The 23,227-nt window shown below is 40.0% G+C and overlaps 1 protein-coding gene across 1 annotated transcript in view; it reads left to right on the top strand.

The window, feature by feature from the left end:
* Positions 1-23,227, top strand: part of hdac7a (histone deacetylase 7a) — a 222,547-nt gene that overhangs the window by 14,442 nt on the left and 184,878 nt on the right. The window lies entirely within an intron of this gene.

Here is a 23,227-nt window from a genome sequence, read left to right as displayed (position 1 = left end):
TCATGCCCTTGGGCTGTTTTTCTGCAAAGGGACCAGGACAACTGATCTGGGTAAAGGAAAGAATGAATGGGGCCATGTATCGAGAGATTTTGAGTGAAAATTTCCTTCCATCTGCAAGGGCATTGAAGATGAGACTTGGCTGGGTCTTTCAGCATGACGATGATCCCAAACACACAGCCAGGGCAACAAAGGAGTGGCTTCGCGAGAAGCATTTCAAGGTCCTGGAGTGGCCTAGCCAGTCTCCAGGTCTCAAACCCATAGAAAATCTGCGGAGGGAGTTGAAAGTCCATGCTGCCCAACGGCAGCCCCAAAACATCACTGCTCTAGAGGAGATCTGCATGGAGGAATGGGCCAAAATACCAGCAACAGTGTGTGAAAAGCTTGTGAAGAGTTACAGAAAACTCCTCCGTTATTGCCAACAAAGGGTACATAACAAAGTATTGAGATGAACTTTTGGTATTGACCCAATACTTATTTTCCACCATGATTTGCAAAAAAATTATTTAAAAATCAAACAATGTGATTTTCAGTTTTTTCCCCCACATTCTGTCTCTCGTGGTTGAGGTTTAACCATGATGACAATTACAGGGCTCTTTAATATTTTTAAGTGGAAGAATTTGCACAATTAGTGTTTGACTAAATACTTATTTGCCCTACTGTATATAACTTGGTGCTGAGAAAAAAAACTAACATTGTTAAAAAAAAAAAAAAAAAAAACTCAAAAATCCTAAACAGTTACTCACAATGTTACTCATTGAGTATTCTTTTCACCAAATACTTTTCTACTTGTACTTGATTACATATTTTGGATCTCTACTTTTGCTTTGAGTAATATTATTTTGAAGCAACACTACTCTTAAGTAAAATATTTGGTTACCCACCTATGTTGACTAGAGGTGTGACAATATATTAAAATAGTAATTTATCGCAAAAGGTTATTGATATTCTCCTGACAAAACTCAATATATCGTTTTTAAAAGGTGTCTCTATTTGAAAAGACAAAAAAAAAAAAAACAGCAACCAACAGGTTGCCACTAAAATCTTCTACTAGAATTGTGTCTGTGTTAGCTCAATGGCTGCCATTGACAGCGCAAGATTTCCAATCCATTTTGACTGGGAAGGTCAAAGATACAGTATATACATATATATAAAACTGTTCAAGCTCAGTTGTTGTTGGTTGCGTTTGAAAGCTTAGGTTTACAGATATTCTAAATACCCATCTTGCCTCCAACAGGTGCAGTTTTGGCTTAGCAAAGCAAAAGCTAGTGTCTTAGGTGCTAGTCACATGATCTGCTCGAAAAATGATTTTGACCCATGAAATATACGTTGTGGGATTCTTGTTCGTTTCATAAATTTTTGCTGTTTGTTTTATTGCTTTACAACTTTTATAGACAATATTTTAACACCTAGGTCTTTATTTTAAAGGGGAAGTTCAGAATTTTTGACATTAGGCTTTATCTTGGAGTTAGCGGGGGTTTATTTAGTCGTTGGAGTTGATTTGAACAAATTCCGTGCAGTTTGTCAGTTATTTGTTAGTTTCAGGGCTCCGAGGTGGCTAGGCTAGCGCGAGTCAATGGTGGTTGAAATCAACTCCATCGACTAATTAACCTAGCTAACTCAAAGATTAAGCCTTATTACATGCGATGATATTTTTTTGTTGTCATTTTTATGTTGAGGCAGCTAAAGGAGAAAAATTGGTAACAAAGTAACGGACAAGTTACTTTTAAAGTAACTTAGTTACTTTGATAATAAAGTAATCGGTGAAGTAACTAGATTACTTTTTTGCGGTGTAATCAGTAATTAAATATAATCAAGTGACACAAAGTACCTTAAACCCTAGTTGCCGACCCTTTGGCATCCTGAGTCGCATGGCAGAAACCTGAAAACTGCGGCCTGTCTTTAAGGAGGGGTGTGGGTTGTGGCTGATCTTCTAAAAACCGTTGGCTTTACACACACACACATTCCCCCAAAAATTATTTAAAAAAAAAGATTCCTCTTAGCAGACCGTTTTATAGGGCTGGAGTCACTTGTTTTTTTTTCCCCTCTCTGTGAAATTCCAATCTCGTCTCGAATATCGAATCCCTCTGATTTATTTCTATGCCAATATTTATTGCTGCATTGCTGTACTGCCTGTAAATCACCATGTGCTATAAAACATTTGATGCAGGTTAATTCAATGTTGGTGAATTTTACTTTTTGACTTCCACAAAATATACTGTATTTAAAAAATCAACTTCATGACCTCTGTTTTTCACACACTGTTGCTGGTATTTTGGCCCATTCCTCCATGCAGATCTCCTCTAGAGCAGTGATGTTTTGGGGCTGTCGTTGGGCAACATGGACTTTCAACTCCCTCCTCACCCCGTGGCATCAAAATAACAAGAACGGGGAGCAAAAATCCCAGAACCACACGGGGGGACCGAGTGAATGACCTACAGAGAGCTGCTACCACAGTAACAAAGGCTACTATCAGTAACACAATGCGCCGGCAGGGACTCAAATCCTGCACTGCCAGACGTGTCCCCCTGCTGAAGAAATTACACGTCCAGGCCCGTCTGCGGTTCGCTAGAGCGCATTTGGATGATCCAGAAGAGGACTGAGAGAATGTGTTATGGTCAGATGAAACCAAATTAGAACTTTTTGGTGGAAACACAGGTTCTCTTGTTTGGAGGAAAAAGAATACTGAATTGCACCATACCCACTGTGAAGCATGGGTGTGGAAACATCATGCCCTTGGGCTGTTTTTCTGCAAAGGGACCAGGACAACTGATAACTGGGTAAAGGAAAGAATGAATGGGGCCATGTATCGAGAGATTTTGAGTGAAAATTTCCTTCCGTCTGCAAGGGCATTGAAGATGAGACTTGGCTGGGTCTTTCAGCATGACAATGATCCCAAACACACAGCCAGGGCAACAAACCAAATACTTTTCTACTTGTACTTGATTACATGTTTTGGATCACTACTTTTACTTTGAGTAATATTATTTTGAAGCAACACTACTCTTAAGTAAAATATTTGGTTACCCACCTATGTTGACTAGAGGTGTGACAATATATTACAATAGTGATGTATCGCAAAAGGTTATTGATATGCTCCTGACAAAACTCAATATATCGTTTTTAAAAGGTGTCTCTATTTGAAAAGACAAAAAAAAAAACAGCAACCAACAGGTTGCCACTAAAATCTTCTACTAGAATTGTGTCTGTGTTAGCTCAATGGCTGCCATTGACAGCGCAAGATTTCCAATCCATTTTGACTGGGAAGGTCAAAGATACATTAGCCTTCTAGTGGCGTCAATGGCACTGAAATAGAGCATTCACAGCCAGTCTTCCTGTTTTTTGAGGGCATTTATAGGTCACGTCATGTTCATTTTAGAGCATTTACAGGTCAATTTCTGTTGATTTTGAGTTTGGGCACATTCCTGGGTCACACCCTGTTCGTTCGTCCGTCCGTCCGTCCGTCGTCATCTGCTGCTTAATCCGGGGACGGGTCGCAGGGGCAGCAGTTTTAGCAGGGAAGCCCAGACTTCCCTCTCCCCAGCAACTTCTACCAGCTCCTCCGGCGAGATTCCAAGGCGTTCCCAGGCCAGACGAGAGACATAGTCTCTCCAATGTGTCCTGGGTCGTCCCCGGGGCCTCCTGCCGGTGGGACATGCCCGGAACACCTCTCCAGGGAGGCATCCAAGAGGCATTCCAACCAGATGCCCGAGCCACCTCAACTGGCTCCTCTTGACACGGAGGTGTAGTGGCTCGACACCCGAGTCCCTTCCGGATAACCGAGCTTCTCACCTTATCTCTAAGGGAGAGCCCGGACACCCTGCGGAGGAAACTCATTTCGGCCGCTTGTATCCGGGATCCTGCCGTTTCGGTCACGACCCACAGCTAGTGACCATAGGTGAGCGTAGGAACGTAAATCGACTGGTAAATCCAATGCTTCGCCTTTCGGCTGAGCTCCTTCTTCGCCACTACAGACTGGTGCAGAATCCGCATCACTGCAGACGTTGCACCGATCCGCCTGTCGATCTCCCGCTCCCTCCTACTCTCACTCGTGAAAAAGACCCTAAGATACTTAAGCTCCTCCACTTGGGGCAGGATCTCATCCCCAACCTGGAGAGGGCACGCTAGCCTTTTCCGGATTTAGAGGTGCTGTTCTTCATCCCAACCGCGTCACACTTGGCTGTGAACCGCTCCAGTGAGAGTTGGAGGTCACGGCTTGATGAAGCCAACCGCACCAAATCATGTGCAAAAAGCAGAGATGTAATGCTAAGGCCACCAAACCTAACCCGCTTCAAGTGCGCCTAGAAATTCTGTCCATAAAAATTAGTAGCAGAATCGGTGACAATGGGTGTGAGAGAATTTGATTCATGCTTAAAACACAACCATTATACATCATATTTTGTATGCTTTTTCTTATGCTTGCATGAGAACATTGTAGCATTCATCTGTTGAATGTGCCTTCTCATGGCCTTGACGACTGTAGATTGTATCACAATATGCCCAAATATGGACTGTTATTTTCCTATGTTTTTCAATATGCCCTGAATGAATACAAGGGAGGACTGTGGTTTCTTATCATTGTTCTAGCCGGGACCGGTGTTCAAGGTCTCAGCTCAAAGATGTTTTTGTATGGAAAAATACCGAGGTTTGTGAGATGAGTTTCGTTTCTTAGTAAGTTTCGTTTCACGGTGGGCTTCGGCACCGCCCTTTCAACAGTATAAATGTCTAGCCTCTATTGTACTTTCTGGGTGATCACAGCTCCTGGTTGGGTCACATCATTTTGTACCCAAGAGCTCTCGTTCATAAAGCCTTCAAAGAAAAGCAATCCATGGGTAGGGTCATATTCGTTTCTCTAATCGAGCTATCAAGGTAACACTTGTCTTGGAGTTCAAAATTGAATTCCCTGACAAAGGGCAGCCTTGGCGGAGTCCAACCCTCACTGGGAACGAATTCGACTTACTGCCAGCAATGCGGACCAAACTCTGACACCGGTTGTACAGGGACCGAACAGCCCTTACCAAGGGGGCTCGGTACCCCGTACTCCCGGAGCACTCCCCACAGGACTCCCCGAAGCACACGGTCGAACGCCTTCTCCAAATCAACAATACACATGTAGACTGATTGGGCGAACTCCAATGCGCCCACCCGGTTCAATAACCCAAATTCATCAGGAAGTGATCCGTAAATGCCGAAAATGAATAGAAAGTGACCAAAAATCAATATAGTGTATCTTGTAGAATAGGAGTGGGAAGTTGGGAACCTCTTGGTACCTCACGATACGATACAGTTTGCGATACAAAGCTCATGACAACGATGATCTGACAATACGGCGATACAACGATTATCGATACATTGGTCAGGAAATCATTCTAGGATATTCTAAAAGCAACTCATGAACAGAAAAACAAGCTTCTGTTGTGAATTGGAATGAGTTTATCACTAGTAGATGTCCAATCCGTTTGAACTGGGAGGGTGGCATCGCTGCCACCCCTCCCACTTCAAAGGGATTGAACATCTATGGCCGTCAATAGCAGCCAATGCGAGGCAATGAGGTAATTTTGGGCCATTTTAGGTGATTTACCTGTTGATTTTAAGTTACTTCCCGTTGATTTTGGGGTATTTTATGGGTCACTTCCTGTTCGTTTTGTGTTACAGACCTGGGAATCACCCAAATGAATAGGCAGTGACTCAAACTCAACAGGAAATGACCTGGAAATGCCCTAAAATGAACAGCTAGTGACCTATAAATGCCCTGAAAATCTGACAGAATGACTGTGAATGCTCTGTTTTTGAATGAACAAACGTTCCCAATCTAAATGGATTGGGTGTCGAGCACCGTCAAGGCAGCCTTAGAGTTAACTGAGACACTATTATGGTGGAAGATTTTGGTAGCAATTTGTTGGTTCCTATTTTTTTATTTTTTTTAAGGCATTGCCACCCTTTTAAAAGGATATAACCTTTTGGGATACAAAATATCACGATATATCACCATTTCGATATTTTGTCACACCCCTAGTGTAGAATGATTTCTTGACCATGTATCGATCATTTTTGTATTGCCATATCATGAATGAATTGTTATCGAAAGCCTCGATTCGCAAATTGTATCGTACCGTGAGCTACAAAGAGGTTCCCACCCCTAATGTTGATATTTGCTGTGCTGACTTTACTTGTATTTTCTCTACAATTACTCATACTCAACATATTAAAAGTATTTTAATTAGGGTTGTTCCGATCATGTTTTTTTGCTCCCGATCGTTTTAGTTTGAGTATCTGCCGATCCCGATATTTCCTGATCCGATTGCTTTTTTGTTTTGTTTTTTGCTCCCGATTCAATTCCAATCATTCCCGATAATTTTTCCTGATCATATACATTTTGGCAATGCATTAAGAAAAAAATGAATAGAACTCAGACGAATATATACATTCAACATACAGTACATAAGTACTGTATTTGTTTATTAGGACAATAAATTCTCAAGATGGCATTTACATTAATAACATTCTTTCTGTGAGAGGGATCCACGGATAGAAAGACTTGTAATTCTTAAAGGATAAATGTGACTTTGTATATTGTGACTAAATATTGCCATCTAGTGTATTTGTTGAGCTTTCAGTAAATGATACTGTAGCCATTTAACGGTTCTGCCCAAATGCATGATGGGTAGTGGCACCCATTGATATATCTTCTCTGTGTTGGGAAATAACATAAGGTGTTAAGAAAAATATCAACTACTACCTTTCTTCCCCCCAGTGCTTCCCACGGTATTTCTAGTTGAGAGAGGGATTGTAGAGCTTTAGCCAATTAAAAATAGGCTCCAAAGGCTGCCAAAATTCTCTCTACCCATTTTATGCTGCCTTTTAGCTCTATATATAGGTAAAACGGCGCCATTATAGATTGAACGTGACAATGCGTGCTAACTAACGTCTTCCTCGATACATATATTCCACGTGTCTCACTGCCACATTCCATCCTTGAGCGCCCCTGGCGGCCGTCAGAAAAATGCACAAATTGCAGCGCATGCGTTAATTGCGTTGAATATTTTAACGTTATTACCGCCCTTAACGCGATAAATTTGATAGCCCTACTTTAAGCCAAAACTAAAGTCTCTGGATGAGTGTAAGACATTTTGTCTGTAACGTTAAATACAATTAGAAAACGATTTAATAAAAAAAAAATATATATAAAAATTTTAAAAAAGGCATCTCCGATATTTTTTTGCCGATTCCGATACTTTGAAAATGACGTGATCGGACCCGATATGCCGATTGATCGGGACATCTTTCATTTTAATTAATTAATTTAATAGGGACAGTGCACATTGGTGAACATCTAAAAGATGTAAATATGCCAGATTGTAGCAAATAAAAAATAAAAAAAATAGCTAAAGTACGCTTTCAGATAAAGCCAAGAGGAGTGCAGTTAATTGTTACTCCTTGATTTGCGTTCAAATTCATTAAAATTCTTATGGGCAATATGTTAGAGTTACATTTATCTACAGCACTTTGTTGCAACTGCGGTTACACTTACAGTGCTATATAAATAACACTTAGTTAAGTTGAGCCTCTCCCACCACACAGTGGAAGTACTGTCTGTCTATCCTTCTCTCTTGTTGACTTATCTATAGACGTCGCACGTGAACATGTTGGCCACTTGACAGCCAACAAGCTGAGCGAAACAAAGCGATGACAAACACGAGCACCAACGCAAATATAAACACACAGTCATTGGCCCTCATAGGAGCACACTCACACCAACTTATGGGAGACGAGACTTGACAAGTATCAACTATATGGGCTGAAATGTGTGCCACTAGGGACTGAATCAGAATTTAAAAAATTATATCGTTAACATTGAATAGCTGAATTTGATGAATACCGTAATTTCCCGAATATAAGGCGCACCCGTGTATAATGCGCACCCCAAATTTACTTGTAAAATCTAGGGGAAATTATTGTACCCGTTTATAGAGCTGGGAATCTTTGGGCACCTAACGATTCGATTACAATTACGATTCAGAGGCTCCGATTTGATTATAAAACGATTGTTGATGCACCCCCCTCCTTTTTTTTTTTTTTTTTTTTTTTTTTTTTTTTTATTATCTAAGTTTTGTACATTACTTCCAAAATTGTTCAAAAATACTCTCAGGCTAAACCAAACTAATATTTCAGTATCAAGTTAACATATAGCAGAAAACAAATATACAAAAATAACATTAAATAAAAAAACTCCAGTCCCCATTCTGTATCAGCAGCTTTAAACTACATTCAATTAATTTAATGTTGTGAATCAACGGTTAAAGTTGTTAAAATTCGTCCCGTTATTCCATAATTTCCCTTTTGTCTACTTTCGACATGTGAAAGTTTTAAAACTATTTTAAAGACAGATTCAAGTCAATATTTTACCGAGTATTTTAGATAAAAAGTTAATTAGGTTTGCTTGGAAGGTTCGCTACAACAGCCTTGCAGGGAAGTGTACTGCTTTAAGATGGCGGCCATTTACTAACGCCCGCATCTAGCTTTTTTGAAGATGTGCTACTAACGCTACTGAATCTATAATGCATCTAGTCCTATATAAATGATATCTACCGTAACATTATGTGGCTGTACTTTGTAGCAACTTTTCGGCAGCAGTCAGGTATGTTGTTGTGTTTTTTTTTTATCTCGTGGCATGAGTTGAGCTAGAGCCGCGAGTTGAGCATTGGCATTACCCGAGGTGCCGGGTAATGAGAAGCATGATGTTTAGCTACTCTCGCTCCGTTCCGTCCCGAAGACTGCACGGCGTGCTGAGTGTGTTGTACTTCCGCTTTACTTGGCATATTTCAATAATCGGAATTTGGATGTTTGTGAATCGTTCTCGAATCTTCCACGGCCGAATCGCGAATAATCTAAGAATCGGAAATTTTGCACACCTCTACCCGTTTATAACGCGCACCCTAATTTTAGCACCAATAAATAGAAGAATACAAGTAAACAGAGCTTCGTGTACAGATACAGAAATGTAATTTTCTGACTGGTGAAACACAGCGCAAGCATAGCACATTGGTAGTTCAAAACATTACCATAAACTGACAGTATTTACGATAATATGATTTAACGAATTCTCCAACTTACCAGAATCTAGGAGAAAACAAAACATGTGACTTTTCTTTTAAAGGCTGCTGTATAACTTGCTTGTTTAATCATGATGAATAAATGTTTCTTCCATGGATTGATATGGTAAAATGAAAGTGAGAACGTAAGTCGGAAAATCCGTGAGAGCTCATTGGTGTCAACATGACAGTAACAATAGGAACTATTGTTATTTGGGTTTGAGTTTCCCGAGGGACAGATATAGTTGACGGACACAGGAAGTGTGTGTGCTTACGTTTGTTATGGTCCGAGTTGCGGAGCTGCAATAAACGTTGACTCAAATGAGTTCAAGAAACTAAATTCTGTGCTTTATGAAGAGTGAAAAAAGCAGAATTTAACACAGGCGAAATCATTTGGCCGATTACAGTGAAGTATTACCGAAACAAAATGGTGACATCACGTACCGTAATGGTCAGCAACAAGTCGCCGCATACGTTTCTTCAACACAATGTGGCCGTGTCAATAAAAAAAAAAAAAAAAAATCGGTTTATATATATATTTAATATATATATATTTCTGTCTCCATCCATGTACCCGTTTATAATGCGCACCATGATTTCACAAGTTAATTTTGGGGGAAAAATAAGTGCGCGTAATATTCGGGAAATTACGGTACACTGAATTTGATTAACATGGATTAAAATGAGCTTTTTTGGGTTTAATGCTGCCTCCCATAATGAGGCAAATTCACTCATGAGCCCATGCCGTCGTCCTCGTGACGCAGCAGACTGGCCCTTCGAAACCCGTTGGTGATGGCAGACTCCTTACACACCGCTTCACGATGCCAGGCTCCCCTGGCATACTGTGCTAAAGCTGCTCTTCGCATTCGGCGAGTCTTGGCAAACGATCTCTCGCCGCTTGTCATCAAAGCTTCCCATACAACTCGGATGGCCAATTTAATTTCTTCTAGCATTTTTCATGATGCAGGTCTGCCAATTCTACCCATGCACAAAGTCGAGGGTCCGCCACCTCTATTCATGCACAACGCACAAAGTTAAACCACCGGTAATAGTGCAAACTAACGTCTTCCTCGACACATATATTCCACGTGTCTCACTGCCACATTCCATCCTTGAGCGCCCCTGGCGGCCGTCAGAAAAATGCACAAATTGGCCGCGTCATTGCACACGCCGCAGGACCCAAAATGAGGGGAAAAAAGTAGCGGCTTGTAGTCCGGAAATTACGGTTGTTTTCGTCTCATTTATTTCCACTCGGGAAGGCAGATGTGGACTAGCAACTTGAAATTGAATGTAGCAAACTGACCTGTTGCCACTGCATTTTGCTTTGTACAGTGTAGTTTTCTCCTCATTTTTCAGGGTCCATAAGTGATTAGAAGAGGAAGAATCTCAATTAGTAGCTACCCTTTTTTTTTTTTTTCCCCGAAGAGAAAGTGACATTCCAAGGTCACACACATGCACACACACATTTGCAGTACCTGCAAACCCAGCAGGCAACCACTCACGTGGCACACTGGCTTTGTAGCTGAAATACACCCAAAGTGGAGCCCACAGTTCACAGTGTGGGTGCTGAGTGTGTTCTTTATTTCAGCCTGCCTGTGAGAGTTAAAAATGGAATGTTTCAGCTACATAAAACACTTCCTGTTTTGACGACTTCCTCACTGAGCCGTCCCCTCGACAAAATAGTCCCTGAGCCCCACAACAGTCTGACTGACACAGGAAAAAATAGTATGTGCGTTTCTGTTCAAATAATTCCACACTTTGAATCGTGGAAGCACATTCCCATCGTGTTATTCTTGAATTTTAGTGTCCCCAACAGATTACTCACTTGTTTGTGCATGTGTGCAGAATGGAGGATTTCCTTATGTGCGGAGCATTTCTTTTGTATCGTCTGCTAAACTTCAGTTTTTAACATTTAACAACTGAAGGTATTTCTGCATTGAGCAAAGATCTGAATTGACTTTTGACGCTGATGTGGACTCAAACATTTGCAGTCAAGAACATGAAAATTGTACCAATGGCATTTTACAGTATATACACCGCATTTTTCGGACAAGTCGAAATTTGGGAAGGTTTTTTTTTTTTTTTTTTTTTTAAATCAGAGACCTGGAACAAACATTATTCATCAGAGCTGTAATAAAACTGAGAACAAAGTGCTAAATAGGTATTTTTTAACATATTAATAGTGTTTTCAGATAACAAATAAAACGTGTATGTAGTTAAAATCCGTGGACACATTTTCTCCAGAATGTGGCTGCAGTCTGAACTGTAAGGTCTCCCAAATCGGAACTCATGCAGCAATTTCAGCAGCAAAGAACGAGAGAGGCAGGGAGGACATCAGCAATTGAGCTGTGCATTAGCGTTAGCGCCTAGCTTGAACTCGGCTATTAGGGAGTAGGCGGGCTTTACCACAGTCATAAAAAATAAAATGGGGGGGGGAAAGGATAAGCCTGAGAATGCTCGTTTTTTTTCTGTGCACCAAATGAGCAATATTTCAATATACAGTCCCTGACAAAAGTCTTGTCGCTTATCCCTTTTGTAGAAACAACTGCTAATAATAACCTGACTTTTAATTATTGAATTGGTCAAACCTTTTCTTTTATCCCAGGCAATAGTAGGTGGTTTTATTTACCTAAATTAATTAGTTAGGTGGTGACTAATTTAGTAGGCAATAGTAGGTGGTTTTATTAGTGGTATTGGTTAAATTAGTCACCACCGAACTAACTAATTAATTTAGGTAAATAAAACCACCTACTATTGCCTGGGATAAAAGAAAAGGTTTGACGAATTTATAAGTGTAGGCAAAATGAACTCTATACAATAATTATTGAATTGGTTTCAGAAATGGAAACTAATATGAAAGCTAAGACCCTCCCAAAACATGTTGAATGTACAAAAATGTATATGTTTCACTGAAAAAGATTTATCATTTAATGAAGACATAAAGTTCAAATGTTGGCAAGACAAAAGTTTTGTCGCCGACAGAAAGTAGTGTGAAAATTGAACATAAAATGTACTTAAAGTTTGGGTTGTTCCGATCATGTTTTTTTGCTCCCGATCCGATCCCGATCGTTTTAGTTTGAGTATCTGCCGATCCCGATATTTCCCGATCCGATTGCTTTTTTTTTTTTTTTTTATGCTCCCGATTCAATTCCAATCATTCCCAATAATTTTTCCGGATCATATACATTTGGCAATGCATTAAGAAAAAAATGAATAAAACTCATACATACATACATAAGTACTGTATTTGTTTATTGTGACAATAAATCCTCAAGATGTCATTTACATTATTAACATTCTTTCTGTGAGAGGGATCCACGGATAGAAAGACTTGTAATTCTTACAGGATAAATGTGACTTTGTATATTGTGACTAAATATTTCCATCTAGTGTATTTGTTGAGCTTTCAGTAAATGATACTGTAGCCATTTAACTGTTGTGCCCAAATGCATGATGGGAAGTGCAACCATGACTGTGCGCAGTGGTACCAATTGATACATCTTCTCTGCGTTGGGAAATAACATAGGGCTTTAAGAAAAAGATCGACTACTACCTTTCTTCCCCACATTGCTTCCCACGATATTTCTAATCGTAGGGAGAGGAATTGTAAGCCTTTAGCCAATAAAAAAAAGGCTCCAAAGGCTGCCAAAATTCACTCTACTCATTTTACGCTGCCTTTTAGCTCTATATATAGATAAAACGGCGCCATTACAGATTGAACGTGACAATGCGTGAGTGGGTCGTACAGCGCATGCGTTCATTGCGTTAAATATTTTAACGTGATAAATTTAAAAAAAAAAAAATTAATTACCGCCGTTAAAGGAATAAATTTGATAACCCTACCTCAAGCCTACTCCATAGAAAATCTGTGGAGGGAGTTGAAAGTCAGTTTTGCCCAACAACAGCCCCAAATCATCACTGCTCTAGAGGAGATCTGCATGGAGAAATGGGCCAAAATACCAGCAACAGTGTGGGAAAAGCTTGTGAAGAGTTATAGAAAACGTTTGGCCTCCGTTATTGCCAACAAAGGGTACATAACAAAGTATTGAGATGAACTTATGGTATTGACCAAATACTTATTTTCCACCAGGATTTGCAAATAAATTCTTTAGAAATCAAACAATGTGATTTTCTGTTTTTTTTTTCCCCACATTCTGTCTCTCTTGGTTGAAGTTTACCCATGTTGACAATTACAGGCCTCTCTAATTACAGGCCTCTCTAATATTTTCAAGTGAGAGAACTTACACAGTTAGTGCATGACTAAATGTCACGTATTAATGTTTCAGCCATTAATGTTTCATCTTCTTGCATGTGTAATGTTTCAGCTAGTAATTTCAGCTAGTAATGTTTCGTCATATTGCTTCACACTCATGCATCACAAAGCCTTTTATTATGTCATAAAGAATAACTGAGAACACTATACAGTATAAGCCTCGAGCAGACAATATCCAGTGTCAGGTCGTCAACGATTCAACATATGTCTGCATGCCAACTTGCCATTATCGCTTGACCTGATAGTTTTCCCTTGCCTGTCAACATCAATAAAATCCTGTGTGTGCGATACGCAACTGGGTCCTCAGTCTCGTACATGACACTAAATACTTATTTGCCCCACTGTATGTTGCCTTCCACCCTGCAGATCTCTCGCACACCCCCATACTGGATGTAACCCCAGACCATGATTTTGCCACCACCAAACTTCACGGTTTTCTGAGTGAATCTCTGATCCATGCGGGCTCCGGTAGGTCTCCTGCAATATTTGCGGCGACTGTGGTGTAATTCAATGGAAGATTTATCTGAAAAATCCACCTTTTGCCACTTTTCCAGCATCCATCCTTTTGACAGGCTGTGGGCCTTGGCAAATGCCACACAGTTTTTTAATTGTCTGCTCCATGAGAGATTTTCAGTGAAACAAATATATTTTTTGTACATTCAACATCATTTGGGAGGGTCTTAGCTTTCATATGAGCCATTTCTGAAACCAATTGAATAATTCAAAGTCAGGTTATTAGCAATTGTTTCGACAAAATGGATAAGCGACAAGACTTTTGTCAGGGACTGTTGTAATTTATGCCAGATTTTTGTTACCCTTTATGATAATACGAAGTTAACACTGGGACATTTGCTGTTTCTCCAGAGAAATGAACAAGACAGGAGGGTTAATAAGTAAGCTAAGTGAGTATAATGCCAACCACAGACCCCCTCCTTCACTTTGTAGTGTTTGTCCGCCCACACATTCCACTTCTTGCTTTTTCATTCCATCTCTCTAATCCCTGCAGCTGTTGCTCTTACTTGCACTGTGGCCTCTTTCGGACAAAACCCATCTGTACATGTGTCTGTGTCTTTGTGGGAAAGTCACATGAGGAAAAGCTCCAGTCTGAGTGCAGTGAGAGTCAAAGTGGCTGAAGGACAGGCAATGAATCGGCGAATTCCTGTTGACTTGTCCCGTTTTGAAACCGTCGTCCCTCACACTCATTTCTTTCTGCATGTTCTCTCAAGCCTATTGTGCTCCCCATTCACCTCCTTCCTCCATCCATCCATCCTCACGTCCTCGCAAAATAGACGCTAGCTAGGCATTCGGATATCACAAATCTATCATCCACATCTGGCTCCATCATGGGCTACAGAGACAATTGTCTGCAAAAATAACTCGATAATGAGTGTTATGCTAGTGAGTTTGACAGAAATAATTTATGCATGTTATTGATGGTTTATTGAAAACATCAATATATAATTATCTTGACAACCATTTGGATAATATACAGCCTGTAAATAAAAATAAGGGTGTTTTGCTAGAGGACCCTGTAAAACGATTTCTGTGATTTGTTCGCCTGCGAGCTGGGAGAATGTCTTTATTTTTCACATGCTTGAAAATAAAGTCATTCAAATGTGGTAGCTTTTTAATGACTTTTTAGGGGATTCATTTGGTCTTTCATATTTGGAGGCTAAAAACATCTCATGTCGTGTTAGCAAAACCATCTCAAAGACTCAATGGCTGCGGTCTCAAACTCAATTTTCTCCGAGGTCCACTGGAGATGAGAGTCTGGGTGAATGTGGGCTGCATCCAGTAGTCCACGAAAAAGTTTTCAACTACCGGAAATTTCCGACTATAAAGGCGCACCTGACTATAAGCGGCCACCCACCAAATTTGACACATATACGGCATTTATTCATACATAAGCCACACCCGACTACAAGCTGCAGCTGTCTTCACTGTATTATGGGATATTTACACCAAAGGATATTAATCGGTAATCCTTTATTTGACAGAGGTATCATCACACTGTCATAACACCAAATTACCCAAAATGAAGCTTAGAACCAATTGGCTGCAAAGCTTCATTGCTTCAAGAAGCTTTATTTGGCCATCACTGATCCCTTAGGGTCCCTTAGGGGAGACGGTCAACCTCTGCTGCCACCTGCTGACAACACTATTGTCATCCAACATGCCTCCTAGCATGCATTGCAGCGCTACAGATGTACAGTGCCCCCCATAATTATTGGCACCCCTGAAAAAGATGTGTTTTTTAGCTTATAATATATTTTTTTATTCAAATAATATGGGACTTTAATGGAAAAAAGAAAAATCCAACCTTCAATACAGGTGCATTCATTCAGTGGGGAAAAAATCCCACATAAAGAAAAAAATATTTGACATCAAATAATGTGTGTCACAATTATTAGCAACCCTTAGTGTTAATACTTTGTACAATCCCCCTTTGCCAATAAAACAAGGTCTGAGGACTGAGATGGCCATGGGAGGAGCTTCATTTTGTGTCTGGTGAACCATGTCTGTGTAGATTTGGCCATATGTTTAGGGTCATTGTCTTGCTGAAAGACCCAGTGACGACCCATCTTCAGCTTTCAGGCAGAGGGCAACAGATTTTGATTTCAAATGTCCTGGTATTTCAAAGCATTCATGATGCCATGCACCCTAACAAGCTTCCCAGGGCCTTTGGAAGCGAAACAGCATCACTGACCCACCCCCATACTTCACAGTGGGTATGAGGTGCTTTTCAGCATGCGCATCTTTCGTGGCACGCCAGACCCACTTAGAGTGTTTGTGCCAAAAAGCTCAATCTTGGTCTCATCTGACCAAAGCACATGGTCCCAGTTGAAGCCTGGGACCGTGTGTATTTTTGTGTGAGACCAAGATTGAGCTGGGAAACGTGTGTTTCAGTGTCCCAAAGACGTATAAATACGTCTTTGGGACACTGAAACAATTAAAAATAGAACGTATTTATACGTTTTGGGACGCAAATGAGTTAACTACATACTAAAGTGACCTAGATCGGAATTGAAATGGTCCACTTCGATGCGAATTGTCCAGTTCAGACAGTCAAGTTAATGCCTCACTCGAAATGAAAAACACGGAATTGATCAGTTTATCAGTGGCATTTATTGACCATACATCACAGAAATCTATTAACACTTAATAAGTGAATTATTGTTGACTTGTTAACAGTTTAGTAATGATGTATTAACTACTTATAATGGATAATTATTATAAAGTGACAAACAAAACAAAACAAAAAAACAAAACAACAGCAAAAAAAAAACCTTGGGCAATGACGCAAAAGCCATACAGACACTTAATTTAGATGTTAATTGGGGGCTGCAAAATACTGTCTCGTGGTTCACAATTGGCCGCCAGGCTGCAGGTTTGAGACCCCCCGCTCAATGTGATGCAGGAAGACAGTAGAAAGCGTTACAATTGCGACTCGTTTTACACAGAATCACAACATAATCATTCTTACAATGCAACCTCAGAAGGATTTCTTTTAGTGTTTAGGAAGTCAAAATCTCTCATATCCAATCCACATCTGTTTGGGTCCATGGGGGATTTGTTGCCCATTGCATTTACAATGGTTATAAATTATTAGAGATTTCAAGATCTCAATAATTTTTTTTGTTTTTTGTTAGTTTTAAATTAAGGGTGCATTGACACAGAAAATAACTGTTCAAACAGTATTTTGATCTTTCTCTCCACCCCTTACCCCTCTTTATAATTCCTTCTGTTTTTGAACCAAACCAGAAACCGACCCATTTTATTTAATTGTATGCTGGTCAGTGAATACTTCCAGTCTGTGGGGTGCCGTTTGGTACATATGCTTGGTATATGTGTCAATCAGAATAAAATAATAAATAAAAAGACAAGAAGCAGATTCTCACTACAGCTTTCAGAGGGGTAGAACATTGGTCACGGAAGAGCACATCCAGTTTTGGGCCAGGTCCATTTAAAAATGGCTAAAGAATGCAATTCACTGACAGATGTATGTGGTTTGCACATTTTGTGGGACAGTCTGATGGGTTCTTGAAATAATCACCCTGACAGAACTAAGCTCTGTACAATGTAACGCCAAAACTTGAGCATCCAATGGTTGGAGACGTCAACTCTACTCGCCAAAAACTTAAATTTGGTGTGTTCGGTACATGCAGTAGACAGTAGAGGTGTGCATCGGCACTGCCCTCACGATTCGATTATGATTTGGAGGGCCACGATTCGATTCGATTCAATTCAGAGGGTCACGATTCGATTCGGTTCAATTCGGCAATGCATCGCGATGCCTTAAAGTCTGGGATGCGTTAAAAAAAAACAAAAACAAAAACAAAACAGATCACACCATTTAATTGGTGCTTTGAATGAGACCAGGGCTTTCTTATTTATTTATTTATTTTTTACACACAGTAGCAGCCTTTCAACCAGTGCAACATCTGAACTCCTGTGCAAAATCAGTAATAACAGTCACTGTATTTTAGTCACAACGACCCATCAATAAAAATATTCAAGTAAATATTAAAGAAAACGACAAAGAAAATATTGTAGTGCAGCAGCATCTTTATCGCAATATCAATCCAGGGATCAGTTCAGTTGCAAACAAAACATCAACTAAATTGCAATGTAGAACAAAAGTCAAATGTAGGCCTAGCCCACTATATATATGTGCAATCAACTTAGAAATGCAATCAGTAACTACCTCATAACAATAAAAAATAATGAATTAAAAGGAAGTGCAGCAGCATTTTAGCAGCCATAACAATCTGTTTCAACATGAGGAAATATCAGTTTTTTGCAATCGAGAGAGCAGAGAGATAGTAGAGGTTAGATCGGGCCTAAAAAATCCAGCCCGACCCGACACGGCCCGCTGATATTGGGAAGCCCGACCCGGCGTGGAGTGACGCGCAAAAAAAAACGCAGCAGCAGCAATTTATTTTCATTTCTTTGAGTTGGCAGAAAAAAACGCACGTTTTCTTAATGTTTAAATAGTCTACATATTTTTATGATCATTATAAAAGCATTTACAATTTTACACAATGAAATAACGCTGGGAAAATTTAATATAAAAAAAAAAAACATGCGATTTTGCAGACACACAGAGGAGATGATTCAAAAGGATCACATTTGTGTTGCCTATGTGTTCATAAATAAAAGTGTCTTTCGTAACGAATCGCAAGCGCCACAGCGGAGGAGAAGAAGAAAAAGCGGGCGGCGCCACTGCTTCATGTGCGTGCACAAGCAATTGCACAATACAGAGAGCCTGCTCTGTTTTATCCCATTTTTTAAAAATAATTTATTAGTCCGGCGCGGCGGCCCAACCCGAACGTGAATGCTAAACATTTTGGGCCCCGACCCGACCCGACCCGTTCGGGTTCAGGCACAAGATCTAACCTGTAAGAGATAGGACATAACATAACCATGGCTGAAGCGGAGAAAGAGATTATTGATGCACCTAAGACATTGAAAGCAATCTGGAGACATTTTGTCTTCTATGAGGTATGTGGGAAACTTGACCAGAGTTATGCAGTGTGTAAAAAATGAAACATGAGAATAATAATATAAATGGGGAAACCAAATCCGTTGCATCACCGGAATTGTGCAGGGAAGATTTTTTGACGTACTTATATATTTTAAAATGCGCTGAATTGATTCGGCTTGTTGCCCGCATCGAATCGAATCGTCCATACCCCACATTGCCACATCGATTATTGTTGACACCACTAGTAGACAGTATAAATTTGGCCTATGATGATATTTAGTTGGATTACACCAATGTTTATGTTCCATTCATGTTGCCATTCAGTGTTTTTTTTCCATTAACGATGACTATAACAAAAGTATTTTGTCAATGAACAATTATTTCATGACGATGACGAGCTACAAACGTGTCTTGGGAGACTAAAACATAACGAGATGAATGCCAGTTTTTGTCTGACGAGACGAGATAATTCACCGTAGTTTCCGTCAAAAGTTCAGAAAGTGTGACATTTTCTTATCGTGTGTGTAGTTAGCACGCATCGTAGCAGTGTTTAGTGTGCATGTGACGTGCTGGTCTTTAACTCTTGGAAAACTTTTTACTAGGGCTGTCAAACAATTAAAATTTTTAATCGAGTTAATCACAGCTTAAAAATTAATCGTAATGAATCGCAATTCAAACCATCTCTAAAATATGCCATATTTTTCTGTAAATTATTGTTGGAATGGAAAGATAAGACACAAGACAGACTTATACATTCAACATACTTTACATACTGTAAGTAATGTATTTGTTTATTATAACAATAAATCCACAAAATGACGTTAACAGTATTAACATTCTTTCTGTTAAAGGGATTTTTGTATAGAAAGAAAAAGCCTTACAATTTTCGATTTTCATTCTGTGCGCCGAATGAGCAATATTTCATTATTGCACACATGGCCGAGTTGGGGCAACCTGACGCACCCACGTCATTTCACGCACACACGTCAAGGCTCATGTGTGTGCATGTACTGTATGCGTTCTATCTTGCCACCGTCCCTTGAAATATGGAATCGTTCCGTAACTGGGAATTAAAAGTTGCATTCCGTACAGAACCAATATGGAACGGTTTATTCCGTATTTCACAACTGTCCCATGGGGTGACCCCACGAGTCCCGCGGCTCCGGCAGCAGGGAGTGGCGGGCGGCGGTGTGCCCAGCCCATGCACGTCTGTCACACACAAACACACACCTGCACTCACGAGTGACCACTGAGCCAACAATAATGAACAAAAAGGGCAGGAGATATTACAGACAGCAATATAGTTATCTGCCTGCCCACTGCTGTCTGCCCTGCACTGCCCTCCACTTCCGGGATCATTTGCGTTTTCAAAACTAAGATGTCTTCGTCAACAGGAGAAGCTCAGGACACCCCACTTCATCTTCAAAAGTGGAAACGTCTCCAAAAAATAGACTGGAGTGAGAAGAGGGTAACCCGTGGCTCAATAGAGTCACTGATGGTGATTATAAAGCGAACTGCAAGGCAGGCAGGAAAGTCTTTGTTGTGTCTCACGGAGGTGTAAAACAGCATGCTGCAGGGGACCTGCACAAACGGAATATAAGATCCCAGAAGAGCCTTCGTCACAATTCTTTGTACCTGAAACATCCCCTGAGCTTGATTTGGTATGTTATGCTATTGTATATGGATAACATATAGGCTATATTTATATTTACCTTCATACATCTTGCATTGATAGGAACATAGCTAGGCTATTTCAGTTGCTACTATGGTTATTTCCAGGAATGTTTTTTTTTTTTTTTTTTTTTTTTTTTTTAAACATGCATTTATTATCAATCAATATGGAATGAATTTATGTACCCATAAAGAACATCTTATTTTGTTATGCTAACTAATGCTCCTCATTTGGAATTGTTCCTAATAGATTAACAGCAAATAAACACTGAATAAATAGTCCTACTGCGAATATATAATATTGATGATTAATAGTGAATTTGACATATTGACACATTTGACACTCCTACCCTCTAAATTACTGCAGCTGAGGTGACACAGGTATACCACACAGTAAAACGTAGCCAGCCAGAGCTACAATAGTGCTGACTGTAGACACAGGCTCAATCAGAAGATTTTTATGTGATGCCAAAATGGTGAAGAAAATGACTTTGGGGAGAACAAAGCAAGAGGCACTGTTGAAACAAGTCCTGGGTCCAAAGGCAGTGGGTGATGTGCTCAAGATCTTAACGTCACCCATCCCATTCTCCATACAGACCGATGCCTCAAATAAATTGAGCAGGAAGATGCTTCCCCGTGCTGTCCAGTACTTCAGTCCAGAGTCTAAGCTCATCAACAAAATGCTGGACTTCATAGAGAATGCAGACGAGTCAGCTGCTGGAATTGTAGCTTTCCTGGAACATTCCCTGAAGAAATTTGGCTTGTCAATGGATCACATGACCGGATTCAGTGCCGACAACACAAATGTTGTTTACGATATTCACAACTTCGTTTTCACTAACCTGCAGAAAAAAACAAAACAATCTGCTGCAAGGAAACTGCCATCCCCACATCGTGCACAATACAGTTTTCTCATCTAAAAATCGATACATTTCTTTGCATTTTAGGAGTTTTGGGGATGCCCCCTTTTTTTCGCCCGTAAGGCTTTGGGCGCGAGGGGGGCGTCCCTTATTTCTATTTCTGAAAGGTGGCAACCCCGAGTTCTATCAGTCCATATAAACTTTGAATATAAGACTAAACGGGGATTACTATGTCTGTTATTTGTGTCCTCTTTTTGGAAAACAAAATATGATAATTCTGGAATGACATACAGCTAGCATGTGTAATTTGTTTTGATGCTTCTGCGAATGCGGGTCTCTTTGCTGAGCGCATCTCGGACTGTGAATTAGTGCGCATGCGTGATACTTGAACAGTCTCAATGGACAACGGCAGACTGAACCGGGCACGCCAAAAAAAGATATGACAAATCGGATTTTTGCATTAAGACCGGTAGTATGAACCTAGCCTTAGTGTCCCACTAAATTATTTTTAAACAAGAATAATGTAGAAATATACTTGTATTTATTAAAAGCTTCATTGAGTGAGTCCACTCAATTCTACTCAAGCTGCTTACTTACACACAATGAGTTGCCACAGCAAGTGTTTAACAAGCTAAACGATGATAGCCACATGCGGCGCCTTGAAGTTTCGGCTTCCCAACTTCCCTGGCAAGATCAAACCTTAATGCCTGTCAAGCATCGTTAACTTTAATAAGCAACTCCAGTGCACTGCCTGACCAAGAAAAGCAGCAGAATGGAGAGAGACTACGTGATCGGATCGGGACAGCTCTGTAAAATACTGTATTTATTTATTTTTATTTTTTTATTGGTAAAAAAATCTGCAATGGACTGAGGGCGCAAAGTTTGAAGCGCGAAGTAGCGAGGAATCAATTACTCATTATCATCACAAAGATGGTGGTCCTTCTCTGCAGCAATGCTGACAGCACTCCTGTAACAAGTCACCTGAAATTTTGGAGGGAAAATGACAAGCAGTACTCAATTTGGACATTTAGGGATGTACGTACCGTAATTTCCAGAATACAAGGCGCACCCGTGTATAATGCGCACCCCAAATTTACTTGTAAAATCTAGGGAAAATGATTGTCCCCGTTTATAATGCGCACCCTAATTTTAGTACCAATAAATAGAATAATACAAGAAAACAGAGCTCGTGTACAGATACAGAAATGTCATTTCACTGACTGGTGAAACACAGCACAAGCATAGCAGCACATTGGTAGTTCAAAACATTACCATAAACTGACAATATTTACGGCACTAATATGATTTGACAACTTCTCCAACTTACCAGAATCTAGGAGAAAACAAAACAGATGTGACTTGTCTTTTAAAGGCTGCTGTATAACTTGCTCGTTTCATCATGATGAATAAATGTTTCTTCCATGGATTGATACGGTAAAATGAAAGTGAGAACGTTTTGGTCGGAAATCCGTGAGAGCTCATCGCTGTCAACACGACAGTAACAATAGGAACTAGAGATGGCATCCCAATCGATCGGGTCCGGTCACGTCATTTTCAAAGTACCGGAATTGGCAAAAAAATATCGGCCATGCCTTTTTTTAATATACGTATATATATTTTTCAATTGTTTTCTAATTGTATTTAACGTTAGACATAATATGTTACACTCATCCAGAGTCTTTAGGCTTAACGTAGGGTTATCAAATTTATCCCGATAACGGCGGTAATTAATTTTTAAAAAATGTATCACGTTAAAATATTTAACGCAATTAATGCATGCGCTGCACGATCCACTAGTGCATTGTCGTGCTCAATCTGTAATGGCGCCGTTTTACCTATACAGAGAGAT

Source organism: Corythoichthys intestinalis, chromosome 2 (assembly GCF_030265065.1).
Source record: "Corythoichthys intestinalis isolate RoL2023-P3 chromosome 2, ASM3026506v1, whole genome shotgun sequence".
Lineage (NCBI taxonomy): Eukaryota > Metazoa > Chordata > Actinopteri > Syngnathiformes > Syngnathidae > Corythoichthys > Corythoichthys intestinalis.
This window is presented reverse-complemented; position numbering and strand designations above follow the sequence as displayed.